This window comes from Moschus berezovskii, chromosome 8, assembly GCF_049115385.1.
Source record: "Moschus berezovskii isolate FMDL1 chromosome 8, NW_MosBer_1.0, whole genome shotgun sequence".
Lineage (NCBI taxonomy): Eukaryota > Metazoa > Chordata > Mammalia > Artiodactyla > Moschidae > Moschus > Moschus berezovskii.
The window spans coordinates 92,785,611-92,805,026 of NC_142467.1; the positions used below are offsets into that span (position 1 = coordinate 92,785,611).

Sequence of the window (19,416 nt, forward strand, 5' to 3'; positions counted from 1 at the left end):
GAAATCCAGGACAGCTTCCTGGAGGAGGTTCCCCTGAGCTGAACTCTGCAGGATGACTGGGCAGTGATGAGCACGGGGCTCTCCCAGGGGGTTAGCAGCCTGGGCAGAGGTGCAGAGGCCGGACGGGTGGCCCAGTCCTGAACATCAGTAGGTCCTGGTGGTCGTGGGCAGGGCCTGGTTGTGCGGGCAGTGGGCTTCACTGACCCATTGCTTCCTGGTGGTGTGGCCAGTGGAGCTGTCACATGGAGGTTATCCAAGTTCTTACCTGGATTGGGCCTGGGGAGATTCTCAGAGATGGTGTGTGTCGCGTGTTGAACTCTGGTCTGCTGCGTGGCGAGTAGCAGCTGTGACTGTCTTCATGTGGATGGAATCAGGTGTGCCCTGGAGAACCTAACTGGCACAAGTCCCGTGCCCTGCTGTTCCCACCCAGGCTGAGCCTGGTACCCTTGTGGACGTGAACCTGCACATACCTGGGCTGCCTGAGCGTGTCAGGTGGGTGCACTTGGCTTGGAGACCCAGTCCCACCACCAGTAGCCCCACAGGCACCCACTTGATCACACAACCAGAAATGATTGGGTAGGGCTTGGGAGGATGGGGGAGGGGCAGTGAGAAGAAGTGGGGACTCCAGGCAGGACCGCCCAGCTTCTGATCACAGCCCTGCCGTGTGTCGTGTGCCGGCTGTGTGACTCTGGACCTAGCCCTGTCCTGTAACTCAGTTTCCTCCTCTGTACAGTGGAAGGAACAACCATGCCAACTCCCAGCGGTGCTGAGAGCCTTCCATGAGGTCTCCTGGTCACCACAGTGTGTGGGAGGGATAGCCAGGCCAGAGTTCCCAGTCTTGACCTTGATTCCTTGACCTTGACCCCATCTGCCCCATCCCTCACCCGCCACTGGAATTGGATGGGGCCAGAAGCAGAGGGGTAGACAAGGTGACTGTTTGCGGCCGTTGTGATGCAGGGGAGGGGAGGGCACAGGCAGCCTTGGGGGATGCAGCGTTCATTACCATGCAGGTCCCGGTCTCTCCCACCACATCCATCCTCCGCGCCCGGCCCCACCCCCACCTCCTCCGCGCTGAGCTGATAAAATTTTGAAGCAAGTTTTCTGCCAGCGTCAGCACAATCTCCGGGCGCCTCCCCTCCCCCATCGACCCCCTCCCCCCTCAGCTCAGCAGGCAGGCGGGGCCTCCAGGCCTCCACAGACACCTTCGTGTCCGTCAGCCATGCTTTTGCTAGCCGATCTGGTCAACCTCCTCGCATGAGCGCTGGGGAAGGTCAAGGCTGCACCCTCTCCTGCTTCCAACCAGCTCCATCATCCCAGGGGACCACCGCTCAAAAACGCCCCAGCTGACCCAGCTGGGAGTGAGGGTCGGGTTCTAGGGCTGGGCGGGGAGCCCAACCCCAGCTCAGCCTCCTGTCTGAGTGGCTGGACCCAAAACAAGTCACTGAATCTCTCTGTGCTTGCTTTCCTTGTCTTTAAAATGAGACAATCAAAAATAGCTGTAGGAATGTTGGATTCTTATGATAAAGTGTTCGACAAATAACCCCTGTGGGGTCATGGAGAGAAGTACCCAACACGGGGATAGGACTTTGTGGACCGTTATTTTTTTTTCCTTGGACCATTATTATTATCATCCTTACTAGGGTTATAATTTCCCACCTCCATGCCTTTGCCCATATGGTTCCCTCTGTGCTGTGGATGTCATTCCCGACTGGAAAACTCCTACTTATGCTTCAAAACCCCAACTCCCAGTGCCACTTTCTTTCTGTCAAGCAATTTTTCTGAGGACTTAGCAATTATTTTCCATTCTCATGGCAAGCCTGTGAGGCAGGAATCGTATCCATTGTACAGATGAGGAAACAGAAGCCTCAAAAGAAAGAAACTAAAAAGTACCCTGGAAGAAGTTACCTGTGCTGCCCAAGGTCACAGTTAGAAAAGGGCAGAATTAGGGTTTGGACATGGGCAACTTCTGTTGCTGGGGCTTCCCTGGTAGCTTGGCTGGTAAAGAATTGGCCAGCAATGCAAGAGACCCAGGTTCGATTCCTGAGTTGGGAAGATCCCCTAGAGAAGGGTTAGGTTACCCACTCCAGTATTCTTGGGCTTCCCTGGTGGCTCAGACGGTAAAAATCTGCCTGAAATGAGGGAGACCTGAGTTCGATCCCTGGGCTGGGAAGATACCCTGGAGGAGGGCATGGCAATCCACTCCAATATTCTTGCCTGGAGAATTCCCATGGACAGAGGAGCCTGGTGGGGTACAGTCCATGGGGTCATAAAGAGTCAGACACGACTGTATGACTAAGCACAGCACAGCTTCTGTTGCTGGCACCCCTGCTAGCCTTCCATGCTCAGTGGCAGAAGGGGATGGAGATAAGTTGCAGTGTAGGATGTGGGTGTCCAGTCTATGTGGCTTGGCCATCTGGGCTGGGTCTGTGTTCTAAGCTCCTACTAACCAGAGCTTCCTCTAGGATTCCCAAGCTGAGGCTGCCGCCCAGAACCCCCTGCTGAGCCCCAGCTCCCCGACTTCCATCGCAGGACCCCCACCCCCATCTGGGCCAGAGTTCCGTCTCTGTTCTTAGCCAAGCATTCATCTGATGGCAGAGAGAACTGGCCACCTCTTCTCTCCTCTCCCCTTGTGGGTCTCAGGGCTGCAGGGCATCTGGGCCAAGGTCAGAGCGCAGTGGCCACTCAAACCAGCCCTGCTGGGGGGCCGTGGGGTTGGTGGGGAGTGGGGAAAGCAGGCCTTGCTTGACTTCTGGGACAGGTCACAGGCAGGATATTGAGATGGGCACCTGTCATTCGGCTGGAAGGAGGCACCACCTCGGGTGTCAGATGTGGGGCCTCAGGGCCAACAGAATGACAGTGAGAGAAACCCAGAGGCACAGAGGGACCCAGAGACGGGGAGAGACACGTGGAGACCCACACTCGGCCATCCCCTGTCCCCAGACCCGGGGATGAGGCTTGGCTCCCCCAACCCCCACAGCCTCTGTTTCTCCCTGGGGCTGTCAGGTTGCTGGGGCCCCAGCCCAAGGAGGAATCCCAGGCCTCCCTCCCCAGGTTTATTTTGGAGAATAGAAGAGTGGGGACGAGCCGGGAGAAGATCCCTTTGGCGCTGGGGCTGCCAGGCTCCTCAGAGCCCAGGGCACCACCTTGGGCCAAACTTGGCCGCCTGGGGCATCCATCTGGCGTCATTGCAGACACAGGGCCCTGATTCCAGGAGTAGACTCTGTGTGTGCCCTGAGGGTGGCCTATGGGACAGCTAGGGGACCCTGATGAGGGGAGTGATATGAGCTGTGCCTTGGGACACTGGGGCTGATTGCTCCTTGCATGCCCTTTGTGGGTGGATGTGCCACTGAGCAGAGATGGGGAAGCTGACAATTCTCAGTTAACAAAAAGCTAAGGACAGGGAGGGGCGTGGAGAGGCATGGTGGGTACTCTGGCTGGGACACAGAGAGATTTGAGTGAGAGTGTGCCAGGCCATTGGGGGGGCATAGCCAGTGCAAAGGCCCTGGGGCTGGAATGGTCCCAAGCACAAGTGCTGGAGGGTGGGGCTGAGGACCGCTGCCTGGCAGTGGGAAGGCCAGGCTTCCTCCCCAGCCTCTCGTTTGGGAAGGAGCCCGGAGGAAGCAGGGCCCAGAGAGAGAAGCTGTCTGCCCAGCCCCAGAGCCCAGCCAGGCCTCCCCGCCCCCTCTGGCGGCCTGAGAAACCTGAGGCGGGCGGGCACCATGCCAGGGCGGGTGGGGGAGGGGCTGCCAGGCCCGCCCGCTCCGGCAGCTGCCAGCCCGCCCCGAGCCGCCAGCCCAGATGGTGCCCATCTGCTGACGCCGCTGTGGGCTGGCCTCCCGTTCCCGCCTCCTGTTCCCGCCTTGTTCGGTGCCAACCTCCTGGAACGGCACTGTGGGCAGGGGCTTGCTTGGGAAGCTCACAGCTGCTCAAGAGGCTGCCCAGGGTGCCCAGGAAGGGGCCAGAAGGATCGAGGGGTGAGGGATCCCCACCCCCTCTTGGATGAACCTGGGCAGCAATCATAATAACAGATGATAGTAACAGTGGACATGTATTGCATACCCGATGCTGAGCCTGCCCCACATCTGGTTTAATTCTCTCCACCACCCAGGGAGACCATCCTGGTGGATCAGATGTTAAAGAATCTGACTTCGGTGCAGGAGACCCAGGTTCGATCTGTGGGTCAGGAAGATCCCCTGGAGGAGAGCATGGCAATCCATTCCAATATTCTTACCTGGAGAATTCCACGGATAGAGGAGCCTGGTGGGCTACAGTCCATGGAGTTGCAAAGAGTTAACATGACTGAGTGACTAACACTTTCACTTTCACCACCCAGGGAGGCAGGCAGCAACTATTACCTACTTCCGTGTTTCAGTAAGAAAACAGGCCCAGAGATGGTCAGTCACTTGTCTAGGGTCACACAGTTCCTAAGAGGTAGAGCAGAATTAGAACCCACAGATCCTGAGTGGGTCTCAAAACCACTAAAGGAAAAAACTGAAAACTGCTTTTGGGGTTACTGAATGGAACCCACACCCTCCCAGTTGTACAGATGATGAAGAGAGCTGACCCAGAATACATAGTGAACAAATGAATGAATATTGGTGAACCTTCCTGAAGTGCCTACTGTGCCCCAGCCTGGGGGCCAGGATCCTCATAAAGTGCACCCTGGGCTCGGATGGCTGGAGAAAGGGCCTGGATCGAAGGAGCCTGCGTCGGCTTCAGCTCTGCCTGGGCTTGCTGTGTGACTTAGGGCAGAGCCCTGCCCTCTCTATTCTGAGGTTGGAGGAGAGCTGAGCCAGGAAGGTAGGGCCTTGTGGGGCCACGGAGAGAAGCAAGCTGGACCTTGACAGAGGGTCCCCCATCTCTTCCAACCCCTGTTAATCTCCATTCCAGCCCAGGACACTGTGCTGGGGGAGACAGGATGGATGTGGACAGGAGGGCATGTGAGAGCACCCATTCGCTTGTATGATGGACACAATTTGTGTCCACACTTGTTCCAGGCTGTGTGAGATGTACTCCTCTCTCTGACCCTTCATTTTCCTACCTGGAGAGTGGAAAAAGTAACTGTGTTGTGTCCACTGCATTGACAATTGGAGTCAGTGACCCCTAGATAGCATAAAACAGGCGCTCAATAAATGCTCAATTCCTTCCCAGATCCTCTCCCCAGCCCCAGGAGGCAACGCGGGGAAGAACCTCAGAGCATCTAGAGAACCAGCCAGGATACCTGTAACCGAGGATGGGCCCCCGCTGGAAGCCAGGTGTCTGGGTGGTGGAGAGTGAGGGGCTCCTGGCAGCCTGGACTCCCCCCGGGGCAGAGAAGCCAGGTGGACCAGCTGTCTGTCCATGCAGGGGTGGTGGCTGCCCAGGGGTGAGGTCCAGACGCCAGCTGATGATGTATTTATAGTGGCGGTGGGAGGCCTCTGGGCTCCTGGTTAGCGGTGCCGAGAATGCAGCAGGTGGGAGCCCCGTGTCAGGAAGAGGTAGTGACGACATCTGCAGCCAGACGGCCCAGGTTGAGATCCCACCACTCATGTGCCCTGTGGCCTTGGGCAGGTGACATCACTGCTCTGGGCCTCAGTTGCCTTCCCTCCGCAAAGGGCATGAAGCAGATGGTGCCTGCTTCGCCGGGCTATACAGGGTTAAGTAAGATAATGCATGAAGACTGCTAGGACAGGGCCTGGCATACAGTAGGTGCTCAAACATGCATGCTAAGTCACTTCACTGGTTTCCAACTCTGCGACCCCGTGGACTGTAGCCCACCAGCCTCCTCTGTCCATGGGATTCCCCACGCAAGAATACTGGAGTGGATTGCCATGCCCTTCTCCAGGCTCAAACATAATTTGCTGCCTTAAAAAGGAAAGAGATCCTGACCCACATTACACCGTGGATGGACCCTGAGAACATGATGCTCAATGAGAGAAGCAGACACAGAAGGACACACACTGTCTGGTTCCACTCACAGGAGGTCTTAAAGGAGTCAGATCTAGAGAGACCGGAAGTAGATGGTGGGGCCAGGGGCTGGGGCGGGGGGTCAGTTAATGGGGACAGAGTTTTCCTTTGGGAAAATGAGGCAGTTCTGGAGATGATGGGGGGGGGTAGTTGCAAGGCAGTGTGAAGGTATCCAGTGCCACTGAACCGTGCACTTAAAAATGGCCAAGGTGGTGAATTTTGGGGACTCCCCTGGTGGTTCCAGTGGTTGGGACCCTGTGCTTCCAATGCTGGGGGCATGGATTCAGTCCCTGGTTGGGGAACTAAGATCCCACGTGCCAAAAAATGAATAAAATAACAATGGAAGTGGCGGTGTTAGTTGCTCAGTCATGTCCGACTCTTTGCAACCATATGGACTGTAGCCCACCAGGCTCCTCTGTCCATGGGACTCTCCAGGTTAGAATACTGGAGTGGGTAGCCATTCCCTTCTCCAGGGGATCTTCCCAACCTGGAATCAAACCTGGGTCTCTCAAATTGCAGGCAGATTCTTTACCGCTGAGCCACCAGGTGAATTTTATGCTATTGATATTCTACCACAATTTAAAAAATTCTTTGTTGTTAGTGATAATTTGTAACTCAACTAGGCTTCATTTTCAAAATTAAAAAGATAACTGATAGAAATAATGAATAATACATTCTCTATTATAATGCAATGATAAGTAATAAAAATAAAACCAGTGATGGTAATATAATCATAGTTACTATTAGGGCTTCCCTCGTGGCTCAGTTGGTAAAAAATTTGCCCTCAGTGCAAGAGACCCAGGTTCAATCCCTGGGTGGGGAAAACACCTTGCGGAAGGAAATGGCAACCCACTCCTGTGTTCTTGCCTGGAAAATCTCACGGATAGAGGAGGCTGACAGGCTACAGTCCATGGGGTCACAAAAGTGTCGGATACGACTGAGCATCACCGCCTTTATCATCATCATCACCATTGCTATATTTCCAGCTCAGTTCTGCCCTCTGGCCAGCTGGGCAACCTTGGGCAAGTTAATGCCCATCTCTGGGCTTCTGCTTTCTTCATCTGCAGGCTGAGTGGGGGCAATGTTCAGGTGACTGAAGTTAAGATAGGATCTCTGAGAAAGGAACCTCTCAGCATGACAAGTGCTCAGAAATTTTAAGTTCTTTCCTGGAGAAGGGAATGGCTACCCACTCCAGTGTTCTTGCCTGGAGAAACCCATGGACAAAGGAGCCTGGCGGGCAGCAGTCCATGGGGTTGCAAAGAGTTGGACAGGACTGAGCGAGTAACACTTTCCTGAGTGGATCGGCCCTCCCCCGTGGTCACCCCTGCTTGGGTGCCCAGCTTGTGCGTCCACACCTGCTGAGGTTCCCAAGGGCCTGAGAGGTGTGGAGCCAGCAGAAAGCGGGCAGCATCATCATGCACCTGTGGCAGCCACCCCAGTGTGGTGGGGCTGCAGTTGCCACTCTGGCCCTGCGCCCAGCCAGCCAGGGGGGGGCTGAGGGCAGCTAGGGACATCTCCGGGCACCCCCCACCTCTGCAGACAGCTGCCAGTCCAGCCCCTCTCCCTCCAGCTGGGTGTGGGCAGGAAGTCACAGGTGGTCAGAGTCAGTGAGGGACAAGGGAGGGGGCGCGTGGGAACACTGGGTTTCTTGTCCACATCAGGAAACTGAGGCCCAGAGAGGGTCCTTCCTTGGGTCCATTCTATCCCGTCTTCTGTCTCAGGCTGTCTTGTGTGGGCGTCAGGATGGGGGGACGAGGGGGGCTCTGCAGCAGATCTGTGTTCGATCCCTGGGTCAGGAAGATTCCCTGGAGAAGGGAATGGTTACCCACTCCAGTATTCTTGCCTGGAGAATCCCCATGGACAGAGGAGACTGACAGGCTGGAGTCCTTGGGATTGCAAAGAGTTGGTCATGACTGAGCAAATACCACTGGTACCTCAGGGTAAATGGCTTGCAAGTGGGAAAGAGGCTTCAAGAAAGGCACGGGGGCTGTTCTAGATCCTCCACAGGACAAGTTTTGGAGTTCCCAAGGCCTGTTTTAGACCCTTCACAGCTAGGATCTTAGGACTTCCATGGTGGTCCAGTGGCTAAGGCACCATGCTCCCAATGTAGGGGACTTGGGTTTGATCCCTGGTCAGGGAACTAGATCCCACATGCTGCAAACTAAGACTTGGTACAGCCAAATAAATATTAAAAACAAACAAACAAATCACGCTGGGATCTTCACTATTTTACAGTTCTAGAATTCTCCCAGGGAGGTTCAGAGCCACATGGTCAAAATTCCAGAATTTCCAGAATTCCACATGTGGGATTTTCTGATGTCCAACGACAGGCTCTGAAATGTTCTCATCTTGGGTTCTAGAACATCCAGGGAAAGTTCTAGAATTCTCTTTCTGGCAGGGATTCAGAACGTTCAGGTCAGAGTTGAGTAAGCCTGTCCTCAGACGTCTAGCGACTGAGCAGAGCATTCTGGAAAAGACCCTTACAGAGGGAGATAGAGGTAGATTTGGAGGATTTTTTTAGGCTTTTTCCAGACTCACTGAGGCAGGGGCTGACTGCTTGAATGGGGGCCCCGTGGTGGGGAAACGTTTGGGAGCAGGACTGTGAAAAGCTGGGACTGGGGGGCCCAGGAATAAGTTGGGATTTTGTTTAATCCGCAATAAAAGTCTGTTGTTTATCACATGCGGGGACACGGAACCCGGGGTGTTTCCAGAGGCTGCGGGGGAACAGAGCACGTAGTAGGTCCCCGCTGGAAGGCAGCAGCTGTAATTGACCCTGGTGACCTCTGACAGGAGGAAGGGGTGGTCTGTATGTGTCTTGGGTGTCGGGGTGCATTTTGGGGGGGAACTGCAGGCATACTGAGGGCTTACTAAGAAGTAAATCCTCAGTACATGTCAGGGATTATTCACACAATTTTGTTTCACCTTAATCCCACAAAGGTAGGATTATCATGAACCACATTTCACACACAGGAAAATTGAGGCCCAGAGAGGTTAAGACGACCACCTGAGGCCACACAACTAAATGGTAGAGTCAGGATTAGAACCCAGGTAGTAAAGAATCTGCCTGCAATGCAGGAGACTTGGGTCTGATCTCTGGATCGGGAAGATCCCCTGGAGGAGGGTATGGCAACTCCAGTATTCTTACCTGGGGAATCCCATGGACAGAGGAGCCTGGCGGGCTACAGTCCACGGGTGGTCGCAAAGAGTTGGTTATGACTAAGCGACTAACACTTTCACTTTTCACTTTCACTGGCAGATCTGAGGGAATACATAAGTCCCCTAGGAAGGGGCTGTTTGGGGTGTGTCAGGGACCTCCCTTAGAATGTCCTGGGAGCCCCCCTTTGGGCTTAGAGAGTTTGGGTGCCCGTGAGCAGGTGCCATGCTCAGCTGGATCAAGTTGGGGCTGCAGCCTGGCTGGGAGTAGGCTGGCCTCAAACCCTTGATGTAGTGGAACCAGGGGGGCAAGAGATGCAGCCCGGGCCATGAATCTCCCAGTCTGGGTCTCTGTCTCTTTGTCTGTTTCAGCCCCCGGTCTCTCTCCCCGGTTCTGGCCAGTCTCCTCCCCTCACCACCCCAGGCGAGCCTGTGGGCTGCCCGGAGGTGGCAATAGCAATTGAATGGGCCCCTTGTTCCTGACCACACCCGCCCCTTGGGGTCACTCCAGGACAAGCCCTGGCAGCCTGCTGGCTTAAAGGGCCAGTGCCCAGAGAAAGGGGAAGGAGGGGGCCACTGCTTTGCTCCCAAGCCCCACCCCCCAGCCTCCCAAAGATGGAGGAACTGAAGTGTATGCGTGGGGGTGGGGGCGGGCAGCATCGCATCCAGACATCCCAGCCCCACATGGTCAGATGGTGGCTGCATGTGCCTGGTGGCGTGTGGGTTTCATCTGGGAAAAATTCCTTCTCTTCTCTCGGCCGCTGGGCAGATGGAATGGTATCTGGGTCAGGGTTTGGTACACAGTTGGTGCTACTCTGTGCTCATGGCATTGCTTGAGCCTCGTGGTGTTCCCCTACCCTTGGGATTGGGCAGTTACCTCTTCACCTTCCTTTGTTACCTCCGCTTCTCAAATGTCAAATGAGGCAAGGGTTAGGCTGGTTAACAGAATTAAAGGGTTTTAATTGCAGCTGAGTTTCAGGCTGCATTTATTGAGTGCCAGCTGCACACCAGGCCCTGTTGAGAAAGGTCCTGTCTGCAGCCCCATTTTACAGAGGCGCTGAGAGGTTATGTGGCCCAGGTGTCAGTCAGCCCTGCCACCTCCACCCTCCACCAAGGGCTGTGAAGCTGCAGGCTGCTCGCTTGCCTTCTCTGGACCTCGGTTCCCCTTCAGAGCAACGGAAATAGCCCCTGTCCACTTTCAGGCTGGAAACCATTCACTTCTCCTGCCCAGGGGACGCTGTGACTGGGAGAGTCTGGGACATCCTCCACACAGGGGCCGACCTAGAAGGCCTTGAATTGGGCTGCACCCGCTGGCCGCTCTGGGCGGTCTCGGCGCTCCTATGCCCCAGGCCGGCCCCTCAGACAGCCTGGGACAGGTTGCTGCCGGATGGACAAGCCTGTTCCCTGCTTCCTTATGTAACCGGGTTATGCAAGGGCAGCTGGCCTGCTTACATAAGGGGAGGCAGGGCCAGCCCCATCTGGGGAGGGGGAAGCTCTTAAAGGGGCTGGCGTCCCCCAAGTCTCCCCTCCAGGACCCTGCACCAACCCATGGAGGGGAGCCTTTATCAACTCTCTTCAATTCTATGCTCATCAGCACCATCATTATTATTATTATTGTTGATGTTGTCCATCATCGCTCTGTTCTTTCCTAGGAAGCACAGAGCCCACTCTGCTTCTGACCCTCAGCTAGTCCCCTCTGTCCCCGAGCCTCAGTTTCCCCATCTGGGCACGGGAGTGTCAGCAAAGTAAGGCAGTGGGTCTGAACAGGGGTGCTGGCCCTGCCACCTGCTTGCCGTATGACCTCAGGAAAACGGCGACCCTCTCTGGGGCTCCCTATCGCCATCTGTAAAACATGCGGCCTTTCAGGGTTGCCGAGGGGAAATGAGTTCAGACGTGTGAAGGGTTAAGATAGCATGGGGCATGCATGCACTCAGTCAGGACAACTTCTTGGTAGTTGATAAATATTTATTAAGTACTTACTGTATGCCAAGCCCTTTTCCAGGTCCTGGGGACACCACCATGAACAAGACAGACAGAAATCCAGCCCTGGTGGGGTTCCCAGTCAGGTGGGGGAGACAGACAAAGAACAAGTTCATGATGAGGGCTTTTGAGAAAAATAAAGTTAAGGAATACAGAGTGATGGACTATTTGGGGAGGGGCTGTCTGAGGACCTGACATTTGAGCTGAGACCTGAGGGGTGAGGAGGAACCTGTTGTGCAAAGAACTGGGGAAGGGCACCCTATGCAGAGGGCACAGCCAGTGCAAAGGCCCTGGGGCAGGACTGGACCTGGCAGGTTGGAGGAACAGCCAGGAGGCCTGGGTGGACAGAGCAGACTAAGCAAGGGGGAGACAGGGAAGAGGGGAGGGTAGGGAGGGGACCTGGTCTTTTACCACTGGGGAGGTGGGAGCCTTGGAGGGCTGTGGGCAGAGGAGGGACAGGGCCTGACTCAGTGCTCACTGGCACCCTCTGGCCACTGTGGGGAGAACAAGCTTTGGGGGGCAAGGGTAGGAGTTGAGAAGACAGGGCTGGTTCCGGCTCAGGCCAGGGATGGCCAGGGGCCAGCCAAACAAAGGCAGATTCCAGAAGCATGAGAATTCAGTGGCATTGGTCAGTCTGGGCAGAGCAAGACCACGCACTTCACTTGGACGGTCACTTGGATCATGAGGCCCCTTCCGAGGCTGGTTCTGGCTCTCCTGTCCCCTTGCCTCCTGCCTGGAGCCAGGCAGGGAAAAGGCCAGCAGGTGAGGTTGGCCCCCAGACATACCCAGGGCCCTCTCCTGGAGTCAGGATATTGTTTGTGGGCAAGCTGGAGAAGGGCAGTGGTTCCCCAGGTGGCCCTTAGGGCTCTGGGTGGGTTGGGCAGGCAACTGTGGGGTGTTCTGTTTGCATGGCTACATTGTTCCCGTTTTTTTATTCCTGATATCACCTGGTAGGCTTGGGCTGGCACCTCAGTTTCCTTGGCTGTGAAATGGGAATGATCATCTATAACTGCTCCGTGGGTTCCAGGAGCACTGGCACAGAGTAGGCACCAGTTCAGGGATCAGGAGCAATAATGTAGGAGACTTGGGAGGCAGAAAGTGCCGCTCCCCATGCCAGACACGGGAGACAGGTATGAGGAAACCCATGATACTCATTGAGATGGGCCACTGGGCAACTAAGTGACTCCCCCATCTGAGCCCATTTTGTCCCTGTAAAATGAGACCACAGCTGTGGAGCCCCTGTGGCATGTCGCATGTTTAGTCGCTCAGTCATATTCAACTCTGTGACCCCACTGACTGGAGCCCTTCAGGCTCTTCTGTCCATGGGATTTCCCAGGCAAGAATACTAGAGTGAGTTGCCATTTCCTTCTCCAGGGGATCTTCCAGACCCAGGAATTGAACTTGCATCTCCTGCATTGGCAGGTGGATTCTTTATTTCTACACCACCTAGGAAGTACAGAACCCCTGTGACACCTGGTCAAAGGTCAGCACAGAAAGCTGTTTAGACTGTTACTATGCTGTCTCAGCCCCATGTGCCACGTGGGGAAACAGACCCAGAGAGAACCAGGGGCTTAACCTGGAGTCACACAGTCAGTTGGGGGAGTTGCCCCTGAAACAGATAGCCTGGCTCCAAGCCACTCCAGTGCCTCAGTTTCTGGATCCATGAAATGGGTACTCTGCGGGGGTCCGTGGGAATAACTGGACACCCAAGTAGAGGCTGCAGGGTTTATGTGGCCAGCCTGAGATTCTGCCTGGACACCTTCCTCCTGGGGTACTGAGGTGACATATGGAGGGTCTTTGGCCTCCACCCGCCTAGTTTCCCTTAGGTGCTGACTGAGGAGATTCCTGGAGGCTCCTGGGTTCACTGGGGCCATTCTGACCAAGGAGAGGCAGTAGGAGCCATGCCCCTCTTCCCAGAAACTGCAGCCCTCTCTTGGGTCCTCCTCTGCCCTGTAGAACGTCTAGAGCTGGACAGTCTGGCCCACCCCATACAGACAGGGCTGTCTGTCTTTGCTACACACCCACCATGTGCTGCCTGCCCAGTCTCTGCCAGACCCAGACACATTCAGTGAGGCAGCAAGTGGTGAGGCCAAATCTCTGCGTGGGTTCAAGTCCTGGCTGCATGCACTCGACCCAATTGCTTGACCTCCCTGAGAACTCTTCTGCCCCTCTGTAAATCTGTACATAGCTCTTGTGATTGTATGCAGCTCCTGGCATATAAGGACTCAATAAATGGCAGTCATGATTATCATTATTTTCATACACTGTCTCTACAATGTAAGAAAATGTATTTCATACTCCATCATTACAAGCCCCTTCTGTACCTGGCAAACTCCTACTCAGACATCAAGGCCCCAGCTCCAATGTCCCCTCCAACAGAAAGCCTTCCTGGGTCCCCAAGCCAAGTTGCTGTTATTTTGGGGGGTTCCTCCTGCCCTGAGGTCCTTCCTGCCTTTGATAACTAGGCCTGGAGCAGTTGGGTGGGCTTTGCAAAAGAGGATTTCTGCTGATTCTCAAAATACCAGGGGCCCTGAGATGGGCAATGCTTGGATGACATTTCGTACCCTGCCCTGGCCTGTTGTAGAAATCCACTGTATCACCACTGGTTGGAGTCTACACTCCTAAACCTGGTCTTTCCCTCTGAATATCCCCATTTTCCCAACAGGGGATTCCCGTGTCTGACAAGCATTTATTTTGTACCTGTTGTATCCCAGGCCCTAGCAGGATCATCCTAGTTATTCATGCTATAGGCACGTATTGAGCACCTACCATGTGCCAGGCTCTGCAGGAATAATCACAGTCACTTGTCTACAAACATCTATTGACTGCCAGCTATGTGTAAGCACTGTTTGAGCACCAACTGCACGCCAGGCTCCATGAAGAGAGGCCACAGGAGGACCAGGGGAGTAGAAAAGTCTCCCCACTAACTATGACTCCAGGCTTGGCCCTCGAGTTTCCCACCTCCTCCTGCGTTTCAGGCAGCAGGTTACAAATGTGGGCGCCAGAACCAGATTGTCTACTTACCGACATGAGACCTGGGACAAGCCCCTTCCCATCTCTAACCCCTCTGGAAAATGGGGCTCCCAGCAGTCTGAAAGGTTTGCATCTCCAAATCTACTTTTTGCACAGGAGGAAACTGAGGTAGTCAGCAGGCTCCCCATTCGCTGCGGGTGTGATTCCCCCCAGGCAATACTGGGGACAGCACCCAGTCTTAGTTCAGAGAGGGGCAGTGCTGGTCCAAGGGCACACAGCTAGCTCAGAGAGGGCCTCTGCCCTGTTCTGGTGGCCTCCCCTTGGTGCCTGCCGCCCTGGCCCAGGCTGCCAGCCTCCGGCCTCCCCCGAACACCTCCCCCACCCCTCCCTGGGGCTGCTGAGTTGGTGACGAAGCCCGAGAAACTTCAGAAAGAAGGGAAACTGGGAGGGGCCGGGCGCCCCCACCCCGTCCTTGGCAGCGGGGGATGCTCTGGGCTTCCGCCGCCTCCATCCACCGCGCGGCCTCAGACGGCTTCCGGGCCGCGTCCCCTCCCGCGGCCACACGTGCGCGCTCAGCCCTTGGGCACATGCGGCTCCACAGCTCCCAACCCCTGGCGGGGCTGCCAGGGAGGCAGGCCGAGGCCTTGGCTTGGCTGCGGGCGAAGCCAGGAATTCGCTCCAAATGTAAACAGCGAGTTATTTTAAGGCTGCCCCCCTCCCCGGGTGGCGCTGACACATTTGACATTGGAGGGGACCGGGAGGGGGGAGGGGGGGCGAGGTTGCGCGTGTGGGTATTTTTAACCTTGTTTTTCACATCCTTGGTGCCACCCGGAGTCTGGTTTGTGCCGAGCGAGTGGCGGGGGGCACCGGGCCCCGGGTGCCAGCAGGCGGGTTCCTACCCCTGCCTGGCACGGCCGCCGTCCTCCTGGCACAAGAGCTTTTAACCCCGTGGAGGCCCGCAGAGGAGGCCCAGCACCCCCGCACCAGGGCCGCCCCCCAACCCCACCCCAGGGGATCCCGGACTCCAGGCCCAGCTGGCCCGCTCCTCCCGCGCCCACAAAATGGCCGCCTAGGTCGGAGAAGCATCTGGAAGCCGGGAGGAAGCGTTGACAAAATGGCCGCCAGAGCGCTGATGTCATAGGTGGCGTGGCCGCCAAGAGCGGCCGGGGTGGGACGAGCCCTGGCCTGCAGGCCTCAGAGTGGGCCCCGCGGCCTACGGGGGCCTCCCTGCCAGCTTCTCGGGCCAGACACCCCCAAACTGCCTGTGCCAAAGCCCCGCAGAGCCCACCGGATGCCCCATGTTAAGCCCAGAGCCACGCGTTAGCACCTCCCGGGCCTGGCGCGGTGGCCGGCCGGGGGGTGCTGGACGGCCGCTGTCCTGACCCGCCGGCGAGGTGTCCACGAGTGCCCGGCGGGGCCCATAGCCAGGCCGCGGGGCAGGCGGGGGCGAGAGCCGGGCCGGGTGGGAAGAAAAAAGAAACTTTTCTTTGAAAGTGATTCCGAAGCAGGTTGGCTGGGGCCCAGGCGGCCGGCAGCAGGGCAGAGGGAGATGGAAAGTGTGGTCCAGACTCGAGGAACGTGGCGGGTCAGGAAGGACAAGGCGGGGGAGGCCTGGCGGGGGGGGGTGTGTGTGTGTGCGGCGCCCGGGAGGTCACCCCGGCCGTGGCCTTCTGCCTCTCCGCCTGGACGCCTTGTCCAGATTTCCCCTGAGGGCCGAGGATGTCTAGCATCTTGCCTTTTTTCCCTTTGATTTATCCAAATATCCCCAGGGAGGAGGGCCACCAGGGGTGGTTTAGAGCCTCTATATCAGGATGTGGAGGCTCAGAGAGGGAAAGTACTTTTGCTGAGATCACACAGCTTTGGTGAGACTGACTTCCAATTCTCCTGATTGTTGGCCTTGGGGGTTCTGCAGTCCTGAGCCTGCAGGGGCAAGACGGGGTGTCCCCAGGGAGACTCAGGATTTGTACTAGAATTCCTTGAAGCCCAGAGTAATTTCGGTTCTGGGCCTTCCTCCTGCTACTCTGCCAGGGAAGTCCAAGTTCAGTCTGTTTGTCGCTCAGTCGGTCCAACTGTTTGCAACCCTGTGGACTGTAGCCCACCAGTCTTCTCTGTCTAGGGGATTTCCCAGACAGGGATACTGAAGTGGGTTGCCATTTATTTCTCCAGGGGATCTTCCCCACCCAGGGGTCAAACACAGGTCCCCTGCATTGCAGACTGATTCTTTACCGTGGGAGCCACCAGGGAAGTCCAGGTTCAGTTTAGCTTGAAGCCTTCCTGCTGTGACTGATCTGGCCCCCCTCGAGATGGCCCAGAGGAAACCTTGACCTCAAACTTCATGGGGCAGAACTTTGTGTCTCTTTGGCACATTGCTGTGTCCCTGGACTCTAGGACAGCGCATGGTGTACTATAGGTGTTCAATACATGAGTGAAAGAATCAACCTTTCCCCTTATGCTTGGGTTTGCACAGACTCATGCAGGAGGCAGGTGGAAGCTCGGGACACAAAGCACGTTGTAAGATTATGGGACACGAGGGTGTGAACCCCCAAACTTCCAGAGCATCAAGGCCAGGTCCTGTGGACATGAAACCCCACTTGAACAGAAACCTGAATAAAGGTCTCTTGAGCCAAGCAGGCATTTGCAAGAAAGGCGTTTCAGGCAGTGCAAGGGCCCTGGGGCAGGACCATGCCTGGCATGTTGGAGAAATAGGAGGGACCCCATTTGGCTGGAGCAGAGTAAACAAGGGGGAGAGAGAGAGGGGAGGAGAGCAGGGAGGGGACGAGGCGGGTCATGCAGGGCCTTGTGGGCCACAGGAAGGACCTGGGACTTTCATGCGTTTAAAGATCCACACTTGGGAACTCCCTAGTGGTCCAGTGTCTAAGATGCCACGCTCCCAACGCTAGGGGCCTGGGTTTGAGCCTTGATCGGGGAACTAGGTCCTGCATGCTGCAACTCAGAGTTTGAATGGCACAGCTAAGACCCAGCGCAGCCAAATAAATGTGTTTTTTTTTAATTTTTAAATTAAAAAAAGACCCAGGCTCAGTTCAGTGTGAGGAGAACTCAGACAAAAGTTGGACAAAGTACGAAAGGAGGGTGTTCCAAAAGAGATGTTAGATCCGGGCTTGGAGAGATGGTTGGAATTGGCATGAGAGCAAGAGGAGCAGGGAAGGTTCCATGGCAAGAACAAGGAGGATGAAGGCCAGGGTCGCCTGACTGGCGTGGCCTTCCAGGACAAAGTTGAACCTCAGCTGGCGATGTTTAAAAATGACCGGTGACACCCAGGAGCTGGGAATTCCAGGGCCTGGCTTTGGTTCTCTCTCTAGCTGGCCGGTGCTGGGAGGCGGACGTGGCAGCCCAGCAGAGCCAGCTCCATTTGGAAGCCCGCTGAGGTTGGACGAGAAATCCCGCGTGTGAGCTCACCGTGGCAGCCGAGGCTAGCCCAGCGGATGCACCATGGGGCCTGAGAGGGAACCCTAGGCTCTTCCGTATCCTGCCAGGTTTAAATGGGTGTAATCATAGTTTCAGCAAGTCCTGTCCTTTCTGCATCCCAAAGATGAATTAAGTGTGACCCACTCCGTCCACCCCTGGCTGTCACCCTAGGCCAAGCTGTTATGCCCACTGGGATCCTTGTCCACCCCTCCTCCCTGGACTTCCAGCCTCTGAGAGTGCAGAAATCACTCAGCAGCCAGATTTAATGTGTGTTTGCTTTATTATAGTAAAATATATATAATATAAAGTTCACTGTCTTAACCATTTATGAGTGCGTAGCTCAGTGGCATTAAGCACATTTACACTGTCCTGCAACCATCCCCACCATCATCTCCAGAACTTTCTCATTTTCCGAAACTGAAACTCTGTCCCCATTGAACATTCACTCCTTTCCCCTCCCCCAGCCCCTGGCCCCACCATCTACTTCCTCTCTATGTGGATCTGACTCCTCTAGGACCTCCTATGAATGGAACCAGACAGTATTTGTCCTTTTATGTTTGGCTTCTCTCACTAAGCATCACATCTTCAAGGTCCATCCACATTGTAGCAGGTGCCAGAACCTCCTTCCTTTTTTAAAGCTGAGTAATATTCCACTGCATGGCTGGACCACAATTTGTTTATCCTTTGTGCTTTGATGGACTCTTGGCGTGTTTCTATCTTTTGACTTCTCTGAGTCTAGCTGCTGTGAACATGCATGTGCAAGTATCTGCTTGAGCCCTGTTTTCAGTTCTTTGGGGTATAGACATAGGCGTAGGTCATATGGTGATTCTACGTTTAACTTTTGGAGGGACCTGCGCCAAGCTGTTTTCCTCCATGGCTGCACCATCTTATGTTCCCACCAGCAATGCACGAGAGTTCCAATTTCTCCACATCCTCATAGCCAGAGACATTTTAAAATGTAACGTAGATCCAGTCATCACCCTTGAGACCAAAATAGAAGCTTCCCACAGGGCCCAGGTTGGGGGGTGCTCTGAGTGGCCTGAGGTCTCCTGATTTTGTGTACCGCGTTTGGGCCACGTGCTCTGTTCCTCAAACATCCTATGTTTGTTCCTGCCCCAGGGCCTTTGCACTTGCCGTGCCATCTGCCCTCAGGTGTCCACACAGCTGGCTCCTTTCCTTCCCTACGTGTTTCTGGAGAGTTTTCGCCTGACTTTTTGGTTAAAAGTCACCTCCGCCCCCGCCAGCCATTCTCTGTCCCCTGACCCAGCTTTATTGCCTCGGTGGAACTTAGAACCAGTGAAATTATCTCAGTCTCCTTCTGTTGGCTCGCTTCCTGTCTGTCTCCCTTAGCTTGGCTCCCTGCCACTTCCCCAGTGCCTGGCAAGCATAGGTGGTCAGTAAACATCTGGGAGATGAATGCCGGGGCGGTGTCTGGATCTCCATTAGGAACTGCTGGAGTCTCAGCCACCAGGATGGCGAGAGTTGTCTGGTTCAGAGAGGGGTGGGTGCTCCAGGGCGGGAAGGGCTGGACCGGAGGCCATGGCGGCGCCTTTGTCACGGGCTGGGACAGACCAAATTTGGGCTCGTGGCCACGGACAGGAAAGAACAGTTTGTACACTCTGTCAATGGGATCCAGTTTACATTTCTGTTGCCGCTGTGATCATGTGTTTGTTTGAAGGAAAGGCCACGGGAGGTGATGACGTTCCGGCTGCCGACAAACACCCCGCGGACCTGGGAAGTCGCGAGAACTGGTGCCGGGCCAAGCCAGGGTGTCGCTTGAAACACATCCGCTGTCTGTCCAGGGCCAGTCTCACTTTATACTAACATGAGCGTGGTTAGCTGCTCTTTGGGAATGGTGCTGGAGAGCTCTGAGTGTCTCTCAGAGAAGAAACCTTTCAGGAAGGCCCCAGAGAGAGGAGAGAGTGTAAGCCACGTAGA

The 19,416-nt window shown here is 55.5% G+C and overlaps 1 protein-coding gene across 3 annotated transcripts in view; it reads left to right on the top strand.

The window, feature by feature from the left end:
- Positions 1 to 19,416, top strand: part of NFIC (nuclear factor I C) — a 63,414-nt gene that overhangs the window by 11,622 nt on the left and 32,376 nt on the right. The window lies entirely within an intron of this gene.